Here is an 18,544-nt window from a genome sequence, read left to right as displayed (position 1 = left end):
GTGGATGTTGTGGTCTCCCCTAAGTCTTGGTCTAGCTCTATCGTAGTTTCCATTTTTTTAAAAGGTGATAGGGCTGATCCTTGCTGTTATCAGCCTGTTTCATTAATCGACTCAACCAGCAAAGTCCTGGGGAGGATCCAGTTAAGTCGGTTGAGAACCTAGGTAGCAGAGAATTGTTGCATCTTTGATGTGCCATATGGGTTTAGAAAGGGCCCTGGCACCATTGATCAATGTCTTAATCTTCACCTTGTTATCAGCAAATACATGGTAGCAAAGCTGGATTGTCTCCATTTAGCCTTTTTGGACCTCACTTCAGCTTTCGACTGGGTAAACAGGGGGAAGCTATGGCATAAAAGGTTAGCTAAGGTATAGATGAGGCTTTGATCCATTTTCAGGCCAAGTTACATAAAATGTAACTAGTCGTTTCAGATATGACGCAAACGGGGAGTGCACACATTCCGTTGAAGATATGAAGTGGCATGAGTCAGGGGTGTGTTCTGGCTCCTTTTTTGTTTTGCTGTATATTAATGATTTTGATATTTGGTTAAGAGACAGTGATAAAGACACACCCAGGGTGGGTATCAGGAGACTCTCCATCCTACTTTACACAGAGGATTGTGTTTCGATGTTGAGGACTGGTGTTGAGGTCTGGTGTTGGCCTACGGAAATTGCTGAACAAATCTGCTAATTTATGGATGATGTACGTTTAAAGCCCAACTCAGCCAAGTCACACGTGATGGTTGTGGGGAACATATACAATAGCCTGAGACTGCATTATGTTTATGGAGACAAGCTAGCTGAAGTCGGACCTTTACTTACTTGGATGTGCTATTTGATTCCAAAGGCAACTTGTCACACCTAACCAAAGGCAGAAAGTCTCGGTTTGACCAAACCATTGAGGCACTCTTTAGATTTGCTGGGAAGCTGAGCTTCAAACCCCTAGGCACCATGATCAGTATCTAAGAGGCACATTGTTATTCCACTTTTACTTACGGGGCTGGTGTCTGGGGCTATTGTGATATCCGGAATCTGCAATCTAAAGAAAATACATTTCTCAGAAGGCTTCTGTCCTTACCCAATAGCAAGCCTATCTGTTTATGTCACAAAGAATTAGGCCTTTGTCCTTTGAAAGGCTGCATCTGACTTGCTCCAATTATGTGGTGGCATGCAACATGGTCCAAACAAAAGACCTTGCTTAACCGGGAGATTATAAACGACTGTCTATCTCTTGACCACGCATTTAGTATCCCATGGTTAAGATATGTGAAGGAGCAATTGGCAGTGGTAGGGAGGTCTGATTGCCTTGATAGACCCAGAAATATTTTAATCTCCCCCCAGACGCCAAATGAAGCAGGATTTTTTTGTCCATTTTTTAAAAAAAGTAGAGAACTTGCAGTGATGGAAGAGGGTGGAAGGATATCTCCCTTTAGTGACCACAGTATATTGAACATTCCAATTTCATGAATGATTTTACCTGGTGAGGTTCAGGTTTAATATCGCTCACTTTTTGGTATCCCAGCAAGGCATATTCTGATTCTGCCCTTGAATTATGTCCCTGTGATTTATCTTTAGCGCAGTCTATGTTGCATTTTGTTTTCTTTTGTAAATTATATGCTGAACCCAGAATTACATTTTTAAAACCTTTGTTAAGAAGTCTGAACATAAAGAGGTGCAGACCAGCTCTGCTTTACCTCCAGCTTCTACAAGGCGAATATTTATGCCTGATTGTATATAAATGTATCTCTGCAGCCATGAGATTGAGAAAGATGGTAGGAAAATACCATGGTAATGTAGTTGGTATTCTTCTGTGTTTTTGTCTACTTGCATTTGCACATGATATGTCTTATTCCTCCTCTCAAATAGATGGAACAGCTCCGTGAAGATTGTAATACAGATGAACGTATAACATCTACCTGCATTCTGCACTTTTGTGTTTTATATCTTTTAAATGTTTTTTATTTAGCTCATGATTTTAGTCATTGTATCTCTGTTTTATTGTTTTTTATGTTTTTTATGTTTTTTAACTGAATAAAGATTTTCTGGTGATAATGAACAAACCATCTTTGACTTTGAACTCTAATTTACCGTTCCCCAGTTGAATTTTGGTCAGACATGATTGGACTTTGAGAGAACTCTTTCCTTGGACTTTGAGAGGTAGAGACCTCTTTGCCCTTGGCTCTCACCTTCCTAATGCCTCCTGAGAGAAGACTTAAAACATTTCTTGACCCATGAGAAGACTCTTGACTGAGCTTCTGAAATGCTGACACCTTCCCTTTTTACTGTGGCGACGCGCTTAACCGCAGCATCTCTGTGTACAACCATGGTCAGACCGCGACTCTTTTTATTGGAGCGCCATCTTCCGCGTTTTTGCCCAGTTCTTGCGACTCGTGCCAGAAAACATTTTTCATGCTCCCGGTTGGGTCGTCCTTACCTGTCTTTGTAATATTTTTTTATTTTCTGTCGGTGGTGGACTCCTTTCCTTTTTCTTTTTCTTCTTTTCTTCTGTTTTTCTGTGCTCTTGTCTTTTTCTTGTTTCTGGTCTCCATGCTGTCTTCCTGCAGGGTTCCATGTTGTCTTCTTCTGTTCCTTTTTCCCAGCATGCCCTTTTTCTCTTATACTGCTACTTTTTTCCCATTCTCTTCTATGGGCCTTTTCCCAATCCAAGATGGTGTTGTTTCTTTTTCCTGTGTTGTCACTTCCTGTCTTCCAGTATATAAGTCACTCAGTCCCGATCTGCCCTGCATTGCAAACACTTCCTCTTGGTGGTGATATTCACTCCTGTTCGTCGTTTGTTTTCCACAGTTCCTGTTCCTCTGATTGTGAATTTTTTCTCTTTTTTCCAGTTTTCATTCCTGTTTTTTTCTCTTTTTCAGGAGTTCCTGTTTTTGAGGTTTTTCCCATTTTTTATTTTTTTTCCCTCTGGGACTCCTTCTGGAGGGTACCATCTGCTTTGGCGTTTTCCTGTCAAGCAGCATCGTGGCTACTAGAAAGGGTTGCCCCTATCTTGGTATATCCAGAACCACCAGAAGACCGGGTGCTCTTTCACACCCTTCAGACAAAGGTGAGAAGCATTGTGCAGACAGTGACATTTACTTACTTTTTGCCAACTTTAGTCAGTTTTATCCTGGCCCAGATGTTGTTTTCTCAAATTATTTTTGTCTTTTATTTCCTTTAAAATTGTTGTCCCAATGCCCCGTAGCCCAGCACTAGGAGAAATTGGACACTTTATACCTTTAAGGGATCCTCCACTTGTTTAGAGAAATAATTGAATAATTGAGATTTATGCAAATGCTTAGAAGAACTTGTCAATGTTTATTCTCAGAACACCAGGTTCTGGTGCTTATATTTTGTTTCTCAATGATAGAACTCTTAGGGGCATATTTACAAGAAAGTGGTGCATCATAGATGGTGCACTACTTTCCTTGCGCCCCCCCCCCCAGCACCTAATGACACCATGGCAGCAGCGTAATTATGATACAGCGCACCATGGTGGTTGCTAGGCCAATAGCGTCAGAATTTTTTTAACTATTGTGCTGCTTTACTGTACTAGGGCTGAAAATCTTGACTTTAGTGCAGCAAAGTGCAAGGAGGCTCACAGGTTACTATGGGTGCCTCATTGTAATGCCTACTTTAAGCAGGCGTTAAAAATGACGCCAAAAATGGTGCAGTGAAATCGTGTAAATTTCACTGCACCATTTTTGCGAGCTTCCTAGTGCCAGAACACCCCCCTTGCATACATTATGCCTGGCACAGGCATAATGTGGCGCAAGGGGTTACAAAGTGGAACAATGAATGCTTTGTAAATATGGCACCGCAAAAACAAATGCCTCCTTAACGCCACATTAGCGTAAAATAAATGATGCTAATGTGTCCCAAGGATGCGCTTGGGGCTTGTAAATATGCCCCTTATTTGTTGGATATTAGCTAAGCTTTGGTTGTTCCCAAGACTTGGACCTCCAATGGCAATTCTGTATCTTTATAGCTTTGTCTTGAGAACTGTCTATGTTAACCTAAGTCTGAGCTTGTAATAAACCCTTTATCTTTCTTTCCAACTTGGGTTTTCCTTATGTGGCCACATTAGTCATACTGTAAATTTAATGTTTATTGAAGGTGTAATTGACTTTGTCTCCATCCCGTCTGCTAGGGTGAAAAGATCCATTGACCTTGTTTAGAGCATACCTGAAATGCTCCAGCACCTACCTGAAAGTTGTCTCTGGAAGTCACATTAAACTCTTTGCCCGTAACCTATTTGACTAGCATAGCTCAAGATATTTTAGGCAAGGCAAGTTGTACAGGGCAGGAGTAGCAATTGTCAGTCATGTGTTCTCTAAACACTAATCAAAGAATGACGGCTTACTCAACACAAGGAGCAAGAAGCCTTGATCACCTGCAAGAGAACCAGGAAGGGCTCAAAGTGACAGAAAGCAATAGGGGTAGGAGAAGATGAAGCATGGAAAAGAGAGAACTAAATCAAAAAAGAAAATGTTGGCTCTGGACCACACAAAGGTGATATTGTTGTTTTAAGGCACAGTGGCACTTCTGAAAACATTTATGTCCTCATACAGGAATGAGGATTAATGTCCCTAGCTAATACTAATGATTTATCCCACAGGGGCTTGACATCTGACTTAGAAACTTAAACCAGGAGCATAAAATGTAACACATTGGGCCTTTTTTTGAGTTCAGTCGATGGTTTAGGCCGTCCGCCGAACTTAAAACGGGGAGGTTGCTGACATAGTGGCTACCTCCCTGCCGGGCCCATTAAGAGGTTCTTGCTAGGTCAGCGGTTGGAAAACTGAGTTTCCGCCTGCTGGCGGGAAACACCCTACAGCATTGTCCCCAGCTTGTAATCGAGCCGGCGGCAATGCTGTAGGATGCAGGATGCACCAGCACCCTCATAATGTTCACCGTCTGCACATCAGACAGTGAACATTGCGATGGTGCTGGCCGGGGGACCTCTTCGCTGCCCATGCCATGTGCATCAGTGCACCAGCACCCTCACAAAGCAGTGAACATTCCGATTATGCTGGCCAGGGGCCTCCCTGGGGCCCTCTGCACCTGTACTCCGCTAGTCTTTTAATGGCAGTGCTACCGCCATAAAATTGCTGGCGTAGAAAGAGGCTGTAATCCCCAGAGCAGCGCTGCTTGCAACGTTGTCCTGGCAGATTAGGACTGCCACAAGCGCCAGACTGGGGGGGATCACCGTTCCTGGTGGAGCTGGCAGTCCCACTGCGGCATGACTGCCGTGACCAAAATATGGCAGTTGGACCGCCACATTGATGGCAGTCCAACCGCGAGTCTGGTGGTCAAGAGATCGCCAGACTCGTGATGAGGCCCATTGTATTGTGGGGCCTCTGCTCAACCCTGGTACAGGAACACAGCACACTTGCGAACAACGGAAGGGTTGAAAAGAAACACTGGAAAAAGTGCAGAACGAGGCCCAAAAATGAGGTTTCTTTGTCGCCCCACAAAGTGCAGAAGTGCTGTGTGTTATGAAAAGCAAGAAATTTATATCTTGGGCAGTTGTGAGCACTCCTAGTCCTTGTTCAGATCCATGTAGCAGCTACCCTGGTGTCTTGTTCACAGTAGGGAACTGCACAGCAGAAGGTCGTTCTCACTCAGTGCAGGGCCTATTTGAAGGCCAGTTTCTGAAACTGTGCTCAGTGGAAGGCCACACCCTTCCAGCTGCGGCTCTACAGAGGACGGTGCAGGTCTGGCCTGGGTGCACAGAGGTAAAGGGCCATGAACAGCATGTGATAAGACTAAATAACTGGTCCCACAGTCAAAGTATCTGGGCCTGGGTTAGGCCCAAAGCCTGCAACATGTGTTGACATGCCAATATGCATAGCCATGACACAAGTGTACAGTGCTTACTTCCTTTGACAACGGGCCAAAGTAAATCATAAAAAAAAACACTGAAAAAACTTTATTAGTTATTTTTGTTTGTTGAAAAGTGTTGTTAACCTTATTTTTACTGTGGAACAAATGCTTATAAAAGGCATTGATATTCCCAAGCTCAAGGGTAGTGCATAGCAGGGGCTAGTTTTATTGTGGCATAGCTTACTGTATCTGGCAAATTTCTGCAATTAAAACCCATAGCTTCACTTCAGAAAAAAGGTTTTTAGGGAATACATATATATTTATGACATAGCAATAGAAACACACCTGAAGCAAGAAAGTGTTATTTTGGAATATGAGCAACATCAATTTCCCTATTTATTACTACAGTGCACACCTAAGAATGGAATCCCGCCAACGTGGTTTTGTAGATGTGGGACCTCCTGTTTCCAACTCTCCGAATCTTAAGAGGTGGTCTGTGGGTATTATCATTATTTTGTTTACAAACTGAGTTCATTATAATGCATTTTGCTATCAACAATGTGAGCATAGGCATCACCTAAGCACTCTTTTGATGTATAACAAGACGTATTGCCATGTATTAGAAACCCTTTCGTAGGTCCAAGACCCAAAGCTAAAGGGACTTTAAAAAAGAAAGCTCCACCTCTGCACAAATGTAGGGTTACCAGGCAGTCCAAGGACCCTGAGTGAACAAGCAAATAATTTCATTCATTTGTATTAATGTATTTTACTCCCTGAGTTATTGTGCCCTCGCTCAAATTTTGAACCATTGCAGAAAAACCTTTGCACCCAAATCATCTCTCCTCTTTATATGTGACTTTGACATTCAAAACAACGCCACACTATAAAATAATATAATTCCTAAATCTGGTCATACTCTGTAGCTAGAAAGTACAGCCTTTGTTCAAAAGGCGCTGTGGATAACAAAATATAAATACAAATCTATGACTACTGGACGATAGTGATTTTGATATTTCGTTTTGCATGCCCTGCATCAGCCATGGATGATGCATGTCCTGTGCCATGGGCTCACAGAGCATGGTCTGCAGCTGTGCATAGCAGACCGTGACTGCAGGACCTGGCCCCCAAATGGCTGTGCATGCAAAACCCCCTGTACACAGCCATTTTGTTTGCACAGCTAGCATTAGCCGAGGGAAAGGAGTGGTAGCCTTGCTCTGTGTCTTACCTCTCAAGTCGACCAACCCATGCTGTGCACAGCCTTTGGCCATGTGCAATGGGGTTTGGGCTAACAGATTTGGCTGCAGCCAGGCTCTGCAATCATTCTCTTGAGCAACAGTGCATATGTGATGGTAGATATGCCCCCATGTCTTATCAGATGAGCTTGTTTTTTCAGATTTTGGAGAGGTAGCTCTACATCCTTGAAGTATGCCTGACACTGTTTGTAAGGCAGATATCTGATACATTACGTAACAGATTTTCACAAAACCACAAAATGGCCCTATACTAACTAAAGCTTGTGTTTCATGCAGGGGCGGCTCCTTCGCTATGGCGAAGGAGCGTCGCCCCCCTGGCCAAGAGCCAGGAGATAAAAAATGAGACAATAGTTCTACTATTGTTTTATTTTTCATCCGCTGGCTCCGTCAGAAGTACAGGGGAGGGGTGTAGCCGGGGCATGGGAGGAGGGGAGAGTGCACTAAATGCGCATGTGTGTTTGGCCGGCCGTCTGAGGCTCCCCAGATGCTGCTTACATGCTATGTTTAGCATGTAAACAGCGCCAGGATTGCTGGGAAGTATGTGCTGGTGTCCCAGTGACTGCTGGGACACCACATGGAGGGAAGAGTAGCGCAAGAGTAGCGTAAGAGTAGCGTAAGAGTAGCGCAAGGCGGCAGGAGGCAGAGACAGTGATAATGTAAGTTGTTTTTTTTGTTCCCCTCTGTCTTCGTCACCCCCCCCTTCCACACCTCTCCCTGAGATTTGCCGCTGCTGGTTTCATGACAAGTTCATTGTAATTCGATTCAGCACTTTTAGCTGTATCAGAGAACAAACATTCCTATGGGACAAACAATAGAAGAACTCTTCTGTTTTAACTCCCACCGACCCCTATTCGATGCGGCACCCACAGACTTCCAGACACACAGGCACCGCAGGACCCGCGACCTCTGCCAGAGCCGGCTCAGCCATTAGCATCCGGGAAACACCATGAAGCATCAAAAGGGATTACTTCTTTTTCTCCTCTAAGTCACTGTCCGAAGACTCAGTCCGCGGAAAAGGGGGGAGGGGACATAACGTCACAGTCACCCTCGCCATACTGTAAAATGAAAGACGGATAATAAGACAAGGAATCTGGTTTGCACACACCGCAAAATACGTGTGGCAAGTTAGCAGAAATGCTGGAAAATTAACTGAATGAAATACTTTAAAGAAAAGTGGTTTCAAACAGATATTAGGAGGAAACATTGTTAGAACGAAAAGAACAGAGGGGCCATTGTGAAATCAACAACTAAAGACTGCAAAAAGAGGCGAACTGACGGAGAGTACGCAACAAAGAGAAGCATTGGGAAGCACAAGGCACAGACTGGTGCGATGTACCGTGCACAAATATGGGCACAGGACAACGGGCAGAAATTAGGGCATTGTATGATGTGCACACGCCAGGGAATGAAGGGCAAGTGTAGCAATTGTTTTGATGCCAGCCTCATTAACAGTCTGCTCCTCACAAGGCGAGTGTAGGGACATACTCTCTAATGAATGTATTTTTTAGTTTGTACCAAATGATTCATTTGACAGCACTACTTCACATCCAACTGGCTAGAAAGCAATCTTTTTGACTGGTAGTTCCTTAGAGAAACTTGCGAAATCTTGCAACATTTCATAACACCTCTTTTTGTCTACTTCTGTTTCTATTTTTTATCTACAGTTCTGTATTGGATCCACAAATAAAATTATTACGGCCATGTCTCTTTTTAGGCATGCATAATAGAGCATGTGTGTGCCTACCACATGATGGGGCCATGTCATTACACTTTTTAAAAAAAAAATTACTTTTATTTTATTTTTTAGCTTTTCGTCAGTGGTGTACAGCATAGATACTCTCAGTCATTTTCATAGGGGCCAAAAATGATGGTCTTGTATATGAGGTCGTGGGAGTCCAAGGTGGGCATAAGGGAAGCAAAGCATTTATATAGTGTGGGCAGTGAGTCATGGAGTTATTTGAGGGTTTCGTTATATACTGCCCTCTAAATTAAGCCTCTTATCTCTAGAAGATTCATAGATTTGACAATACTTTGTTATGCTATATCTTAATGGCTATCTGCTTGCTGTTGCTATCTTGGGCAAGTCACGTGTACAAAGGAGGTAATTTGACTACTGAATTGAAATGAAATAGGAACTTAGGACTCACAATCTGCTTGTGCCTTTAGTCTCTTATCTGTAAACTTTAAGAGTGCTTAGAAACAGGCTCAGTTAAGGTAAGGAGTGCTATAGAAAATCTTTGACAAATAACCCACAATAAAGTGTGCAAATCACTTAGGTATGCAGACACAAACACCCAACCTCCATCGCTAGACATGGGACAGTGGACATGTTTTAACAAATGCACTAACAGACTTGAAATGTAATCCTGGCTTTACTGCTGTGCCAAAATACACTGGTTGTGAACTCTGTGTTTAAAGTCTGGACGGGTTCTACCGCACAGTGGCATTTCTTTGGTGAGTGTCATTCCTGAGTCTTACATTAGAACCACTCACACCAAAGTTGTTGTGTAATGTGCAAAACTGAAACTTTGGAACCAGAAGGAATGTTTTTATTAATCTCGGCTACCCTTTGTGACAATTTGTGCACTCTTGGGCAATCACTTTCTCTATTTCTCTGCTTCTTTTTTTTACAGCAATAGGAAAAACTTAAATTGAACTAAACACTGGTAGTACATATGTGACAATAAAACACAACTGTAACCCAACAATCATTTGATTTAACCCCTGAGAGAGTGAATTCCTAGGTTCATAGTCCACTCAAAAAAGAACAAGTTACTTACCTTTGGAAATGCCTTATCTGGTAGAGCCTCTATATAGCCTCAGACTCCTTACCTTAGAATATTCCCCAAGCATCAGACTGGATCTGGAATTTTTTTAGCAGTACCTCTGGTAGGTGGAGTTGATCTGCTCTGTGTTGGTGTTGTTGGCATACTGGAGTATGATTATGATTGTGTAAACATATGATGCGGGTTGTGTGGACGAATTATGGTTGGTGTGTTAGTGTGTGGTTGTTGAACGTATGGATGTATGGTGGTGAGTGTACTGCCAACGGATATATAGGATGGGGAGTGGATGTATAAATGTTGTACAATGTTGTTTGTGTGAACGTATGATGTGAGTGTGATGCTGTATGATGTTAGTACTGTGCGGTGTGTGGTGTATATTTGTTGTATGGATGTATCATGGTGGGTGGACCCTCTTGCGTTCCTGCAGTCTCATTGTTAGCAATGTTGCCTCACCTCTGCAGCCTCTGCGTGTGAGCGCACCACCTCCTACCGCACCTCTGTGTGCACACCGCCTTCCCTACATCCACTCAACGCGCTTCTGTCTGCCCTTCTGCACCTCTGCACCACCTTGGGCCCCTTGTGCCCACCAAACTCATAAAGTCCCTGGGCTAAATCTTTTTTATATCTCCTGATGTTTGTGAAAATTGCGAGACATTTAAGAAAGATAATGCTCTAGTTAATATAAATTCATGAAGAGGGGGCATAACGGTCGCAGTAATTCAACGAGTGGGCTGCGGTAAAGGTGAGGGCCTAAAGTTAACTTTTTTCATTCAACCTCCTTTTATTTTTTGCTCACTGACGCAGCAAAATGCTGGCTAAACTGACAACAACCTTGGACGAGAAGGTATTGCATTCTCCAGCTTGACTTACATCTTTCATTTAGAGTAAATTCATCCAGCAATTTTTGAAAAATATTTAAAAAGTATAGCTAGAAACCCATAAGTCAGGGTTGGTTCACTCGGAGGTCTAGTTCCTGGTTTTCATATTACCTAGGAGCCAAGATCTGAACTGAGGGAAAGTTCAGGTAAAAAAACAGCCGCTGTCCTATGAAACACTTTGCTCTTTTACATTTACGTGCAAAAGTTGGTAGTCAGATAGTTGTAGATAACTCATCAGCTGTCTATTGCAGAATGTTCTGTGCAACCCCATAAATTACATATTTGACTCCGAGAGGATCCCAATCTGTCGCTGTAGGACAACAGAATAGGTACCGTTGAGCTGAGTATTGTTACTACAGAGCAGCAGGCCCTAGCTATATAAAACACATGTTGAGAATGTCAACCTACGTATTGCCACAATAGTAGTGTGCATGCCTGTTAGGTGGGTTGTCTTACACATTAGGTCCATCAACTCCTCGGCACATTAGGTCCATCAACTCCTTGGCCTTCCTCGCCATAGTCATTACTAATGGTTGAATGCTCCTGTCCCCAAAACAGTCGCCAAGCAAATAAAAAACTCCTGTTTCCCATCTCTCCAAGATGGCTGCCCCTTATGTACTATGACAATACTATAAAAGTGACGCTAGCTTACTTCATTTCCTGTTTTTTTCGTTTTTGCACCAGGTAGTCACCAGGCACAGGTACGTGTTTCATTCTTAAGATGTTGAATTTGGTCTGCTCTAGCTGGCGTTGTGTTTACTAAGTGGCAAGAGGTCCAGCTGCATTGGATCCACGTCAATTCGTAAACCAACGCAGAGCACCGTAGTGTTCAAAATGAAGATCCGTCTTTAGCCCATCAAAGGAGTAAAGCGGGATTGGGAGAGGTGCAAATTCTAGATTAGGAAAAGTCCTGCTGTAGCACACTAATGGCAGATTTAAATTTTGGTGGACGCAGTATTCTCCCTCGACCTGGCCGAGGACTTAACATCCTCCAAGCCCAGTCTGCTCCACCCAACAATAGTACCGGTTTAAACTCTGTGGAGGCCCATAGGCAGTTGAAATTTCAGCACCACCCCTCACAAATTATCTCCTAATACGTTTTTATTTTTATCAACCAACAATTTTAATAAAAAAGGCTGATTCATACCCCTAGGCTGAAAAGTTGTACCAAACGCTCTGTGGTTCTTCTGGACCTGCTAACCTTCAGGAGACACCTCAAGACATGGCAGTTCGAGCAGTGGCAGCACCCCCTCCCCCCTTCAGCACCTTGAGACCCTCACGGGCAAGTAGTGCGCTTTACAAATGCTGATTGATTGACTGATTGATTGGAAGGATCTCTTCTTCTCCAGCGGACTACTGTGTCCTCTGGCAGGTTTATTGCCTTCAGCTTTTTCCTCCCTTCGGGGCCTTGTCCAGGAGGCACCCTCTGCTTAGATGCTACCTAGTATCGGCACTAACAAGATCTTGTTTAGGACAGTCCATCGCAAAGGCATGACTATGTCACAGCACTGAATTCTCAGCCGGATTGAGATCACCATAGGTACTTCTAAAGCACTGGCATTCATCGATTTCTGATCAATGGGTTTTGCAAATTTTTCATGAAGGATATTTGATAGTATTCAACATTGTCACTTCCGATTTGTTACACAGCACTCCTCTGCCAATGCATTAAGTGAAGAGATTTGCAAGAGGAAAGTCAAAAGTTGCTGTTTAAAGAAGCGGTTTCCTCAGTTCCGTGGCAACAGAGGACAGGGTTGTATATTCAAGTCCCTTTCTGGTGCAGAAGCCATCAGGAGATTTCAGACCAGTGCTAGACTTAAAGAATGTAAATTATTTTCTTCCCTGCATAGAATTGAAAATGATGACACTTCAACAGATTATCCTTTTGTAAGGAAATGGGACGTCCTGGCATCTCTGGATGTGCTAGATACATACCTACATATGCCAGATCATATTGCATCACAAAGATTTCTTTGATTTTGTGTGCAAGGAAAGCATTTTCCATATCAGGTGCTTCTATTTGCGCCTTCTACTTTATCAAGAGTATTTACGAAGGCTTTGGCTCCACTGGTGAGAGTTATTAATAACAAGGGATTCCATTGTTTCCTTACTTGGATGCTTATATGTTGACTAGTGTATATGTTCCTCTGCTCTTCCTAAGGTGCTCCATGATGTGCAAGAGATATGCAAGTTGATGCAACTACATGGATGTGTACTGAATCAAGACAAGTCCCACCTATCGCCGGTGCAGAGTGTGAAGTTCCTCAAGGCTGTTTCCAGCATAAGGCTGGTACAGGTTTTTCTGCTTCGAGAGAAGAAGGAGAAGCTGACAAGAGAACAGTTATCCCTGCTAGGATGGGAAGCTCAGTCAGCAAGGGACTAGTTGAGAGTTCAGGGACTACTGGCGTTGACAAATTTTCATTTTGCCATGCTCCAGGCTGCCTATGCATCCCCTGACAAATCATTGACGAAGTCAGTCTCACAGCAATTTGAGATAAGGGTGCCAATAACATCGGAGGTTCGAGAAGCAATACTGACGTGGCTGAGAGGGGAACATTTGGTAAAGGGTTCCCTGTTTCAGGTTGTCACAAACAAGATTTTAAACACTGATGCAAGCAGACTGGAGAGGCACTTTAGAAAGGTCTGCTGTACAGGGGACACGGTCCGCCTGGGAGGTCGACATCATCCAAATGGAAAGAGAGCGAGGCAGACCACCAAACATTTTTAAGTTTAACTCACCAGCTGAGACATCAGCATGTGCAAGTCAGAACAGACGGCAGAGGGGCCATATGTTATTTGAGTCATAATGGAGAAGCCTTGAATCTCACAGTGAGGGGGCCAAGCTCATGGGGTGAGGTGAATGTAAAGTCTTTGAAGACAATTTATCTGCTGGGGAAAGACAATTAGGAGGAGGATCATCTGAGCAGGTTGTTTCTCCCAATGAGCCCTTTATCATTAATTGCAGGAGGTATTTCAGCAGTTGGTGAAGATGTCTGGGTTACCAGAAAAAAATATTTTTGTGTCGGGGGAGAATTACTAGCTCCCTTGCTATGGCACAATTCATTTTTTTCTTGGGAGCATGGAGAATACGTGTGATGTTGTTCATTTGGCCTTGGGTTCTGCAATAGGTATTTTCTCTAATTCCAGTGATTTTAAACGTGTTACAGAAGATCAGGGAGGTCAAAGTATTGGTGTCAGGTTGCAAGTGGAAGATTGTTTTGCCCTGTTGTTCCAGTTAGCACTGCAACCTAGGTTGCAGGTTCCAATTCGCCATACTCGCTGAGGGGTCCTGAACTTCTTCAGCAGATGCTGGTCCATCTGAACTTGGGGGCATGGTTGTTGAAAGGGAAAGTCTGCAAACTATATGTTGTTCTAACAAAGCAGGTGAGTTAATCCAACGATGTAGACCAGTAGTTCCCAACCATTTGACTTCTGTGGACCCCCACTTTATCATTACTGGACCCTGGGCACCCCCAGTGAATCATTACTTTAAGCTGGGGACCCAGGTCTAAACATTTTTGATGATTTTAATCCCAAAACAATACACACAAAAATACAGAAACTAGCATTCCATCAAACACATACACAAATGATAACACATTTAATTTAGTATGCAAACAAATAAAATAAATAATTTTAATAAGATGGTATGAGCATTTCTAAATTCCATTTTAGCTACTCATCGTCCATAGTATATTCTGTAGGATGCAGCTGCTCTTCTCCCACGAATCAATCTTAGGAAACTAATTTAATTTTTAGCCTCCAATTGCAAATTCCTTGACATTTATAGTATGTTTTAAAATGTTCAATTGTACATTTAGCCACTATATTTATATACACTTTATATTTTTAGGAGCCCACGGATGGAGTGGTTCCTTTGGTGTCCAGATTGTTAAAAAAGTTTTTGACTAAATGGAAGCTATAAATGGGACCATTTTTAAAGAACTCAATGGATACATTCAAGTCGGACTGTTCCAGAGAGGGGACACCTGCAACAATATTCAGACAGGGCAAAACTGCTGAAACTTTCTCAAGGTGCTATGGATGAACAAGACCAACCTTTGACAAGTGCAGAGTTGAGAGTGGCACTAGAAGACACCTGGTAATTAATGGACAAATTGCTGGAGGTCGTGGAAGCAGCAGGCTGGGAGACATTAATTGTGATGATACACAAGCCGGGGAGAGATCTTGTAGAAATGGGGTCATATAAACTGCTATCCAGGGTCAATTCTGACACTTTGCTCCTTAGTAAAGAACTGGCTCAACGTTTGACACAACGTTTGACACAAGGGATGTCGGTGCTGGTCCCTGAGGACCAAGCAGGATTCATCCTAGACAGAAGCATCATCCTAAATTTTCCCATACTGGCACATGTAGAACATTACCCCCGTAATCCAGACTTGGACTATGCGGTGGACTTGCATTGATAAAGTTGGTGTGGAGTGTATGTTATGAGGCCTGGAGGCTTTTGAATCGTGGGCCCTTTTTTATGCGCTGGGTGTGACTACTATATACTTGGCCACCGGCAAGGGTTAAAACCGGGAAACTGGTGTCCCTGAGCAGGAAATTGGGTAGAGATACACACCAGGGGTGCCCCTTTTTTGTCATTGCTGTTTACCCTGGCTACATAGCCATTGCTAATATTCTAAGACAGGAAGTAGCTGAGGAAGAATCTGTGATAGAATGCACAATGTATGTGGCCTCTGTGTATGCTGATAACACTCTGGTATTAATGAGGGACCCAGAGCGCTCCCCGCTCATTGAAACTACTAGAAGAATTCAGGGATGTGTCAGGGATGTCTACTAATAAAGCCAAGTCAAGCCTTTTTCCTGTTGGAGCTCTGGCCAGCAGACTAAGCGAGGCACCTCCGGGCTTGGGAATACTGTGTCCACCAGCTCCTTTAAGTATTTGGGGTTACATTTTTCCCACAATAAATTGGAGGACATTGAACTTAACATCAAAAAGGCCTAACAGGGCACATGCAATGATCCCTTCCTTTCTGCCGAAAATCTCATTCTCACCTCTGGGAAGAGTGGGTGTCAGTAAGACCATACTGCTCCCATGATGCCTCTATGCTTTCCAAGGTGTGATGTGGTTGTTACACAGAGCCATATTTAGCAGAATATGTACAATATTGACTGCTCTATTATGGACCAGATCACAACTTAGAAAATAAGCTTAGTATACCAAAGCTTCTTTTTGAGAAGGGGGGGCCTGGCACTTTAAGAATTTGAATGATACTACTTGGCATTCCAGATGCAGCACCTACCACTCTACAGAGATGAGAGTGCCAACACAGAGTGAACCCTTCTAGCAGGGTGTTATCCTGTGGAGGCTCTGGAATCTGAACATTTAGTATTGAGATGAGTGGTCCGGGGAGCCCCCTGCCACCCGGTTTTGATGTCTCAGATCAGGGACTGTTACTTGTTTGATCAATGAATGCTGGTCTTACAATTACAGTATTGCAAATTTCTATACTATCTTATGAAAAATACAAAAAAAATGTGTTACAAATATTTTCTACCAGTCATCTGTTGACCTACTTCTTCTTGTGAGTTTGATTTGGTATTGCAAGCTATGTAAGAATCTTCTTCTGACCACTCGGACAAGGTGGATCTTAACTTTTGACATTTAAAGTGATTTATTTGGTTGCTATCTCATCTGGCAGATGAATAGGGGAGTTAAGCTCTTTGTTATGTGCAGAACTACCCCTTAGGTAGTTTTGCTGCCTGATCCTCAATTTGTGCCTAAAGTGTTTTCAGATTTTCATACAAGAAGAATGATTGCATTTGTTCGATGTTAGGAGAGCCTTGTTGATTTACCTCAATAGAACAAGTTCTTTTATGAAGGTTGTGACTCTGTCACTTTTGGTGTAGAAGGTAAGGGGTTGTGTAAGAAATTGGATTATTAGTTGAAAGGAGTGAGAACCCTCACTCAGGTACACAATCAGGATGAACCACTAAAGGCACTAAATCAACCTGTGCTTAACCTTATGTAGATTGGCACAAAAGGAGTCAGACTTAACTAAGAGGCAATGTGTAAAGTATTTATGCAAAACTCAAATAGTAATAAAGTGAAAATACAACAAAAATAAAATCCCAAACCAATTTAGAAACATAGAGTAAACTGTAATGAATAAAATGGCACCAAAAGGACAAAAATCATCCAATCAGTAGAACCAGAGTTATGATGTTTAAAGTTGTAGGTGAAAATGGCGCCAAAAGGTACAAAGCACCGGTCATGGTTGTCTGGTCACGCTGAACCAGGGCAAAGTCACAAGTTCAGGCTGCCCTCGATGGAGCATGGGTCGTATACAGGGACCAGGTTCATACCGCTGAATAGTTTACCTTCTCAAGCCCAAGTTGGGGTTTCACATTGGTGGGAGCCACGTTCAGTAGGTCGGGTGTCGAAGACGGTCGCTGTTGAGGCGTGAAGAGCCATTAGCGCTGAAGTTTCACACTGGGTTTCAACTTGTGCTATCTATGTTGATGCGGACTAAAATGCCTGACGCTAAGAGCAGGTATTAAAGGAGATTCATGAAGGTGGGTATCGCAGTCGGTCATTGTTTGCCACAAGGAGTAAGTTGCAGTGTCAAAGAGCTCAAAACTTCTGGATTGTTGCCTGCATGAAGAGTACACTCTGATGGCAGCCAAGGGTTCAGGACCTGGGGGACCTCTTGGGGATCAGGACTTATTCAAGCAGAGTCCAGCAGCAGGGCTCAGGTAGGTCTAGTTGGTGTTGACCAGCTAGGTAGTAGCAGGGAAGCCCTCTGAAAGCTTGTTGGGTCCCTGTAGCTCAAACATGAGGTTAGCCAACTGAAACTTGGAGTCACTCCTGGGAGTCCTGGGTTCAAGGCAAGCTGGTCCAGTCTTCCTTCTTTAGACAGCAGGGCAGTCCTTCTGAATATTTCACGGGTTCCAGGAGTGTTCTGATGAGAGGCTCTGAAGGTTCCACATTTGTATCTAGTGCCAGCCTTTGTGTGGAGGCAATCCCTGGCCTACTCCCAAACTGGTTGTGGTCATTTGTTCCCCTTCCCCTGGGTTTGGGTCCAAGCTGTTAAGAGTGACAAAGGCAAGTGCAGGCAGGGTGCCAGGATCCTTTGTGTGTGCTGCAGGCAGTGTTCTTTGAGGCGTAAATGATGCAGGAGACAACTCCTCCCCAACCATTTTGTCCAGAAGATTCATTCCCTCTACACCCTAACCCCTTTTCTCTGTCCTCATGTCTGGGAGGAATACTCAACACACCACAGGAGGACCATTCACAGTTGTGTGCCACTGGACACTGGCAGAAAGGTACATTTGGTTTGAGCAGGAAAATGCCATTATTGTTTTAAAAAACGTGGCATTTTCAGAATAGTAACTTGAAATCAACCTTACAATTAAAGACGTTATTAAATGACAGATCAAGTGAGTAGAAGAAGCAATTCTGTATCTGTTCCCAAACTGAAGTTATTTGTTTACTTGAGGTAAAAAGGTAATTGAGTGTTTGTCTAGTGAAGAAATAGCCTTCCAGCTTTGAAAAACGTCTTTAGAAGTTTTGCGCTTCCAGGACATGTAAAACGTAAGTACTTTTGAAATACCACGCACCCTGCTCTACGAGCCTTAAGGCCCTACTTTAAGGGTGACTTCTAAGTATAAAAAAGGAAAATGCAGGCCTGGCAAAAGGTTTATATTCCAGGTCAGAATGGCAGTTTAAAACTGCATCATAGGCTGCGGGTGCCGGCCTAAGACATGGCTTACAGGGCTGCTTAGGGGGTGGGGGTATGTTACCAAGCACCTCAGAGGAAAAAGTATTTAATCATAAATG

This window comes from Pleurodeles waltl, chromosome 9 (assembly GCF_031143425.1).
Source record: "Pleurodeles waltl isolate 20211129_DDA chromosome 9, aPleWal1.hap1.20221129, whole genome shotgun sequence".
NCBI lineage: Eukaryota > Metazoa > Chordata > Amphibia > Caudata > Salamandridae > Pleurodeles > Pleurodeles waltl.
Note: the sequence above shows the minus strand (reverse complement) of the source record.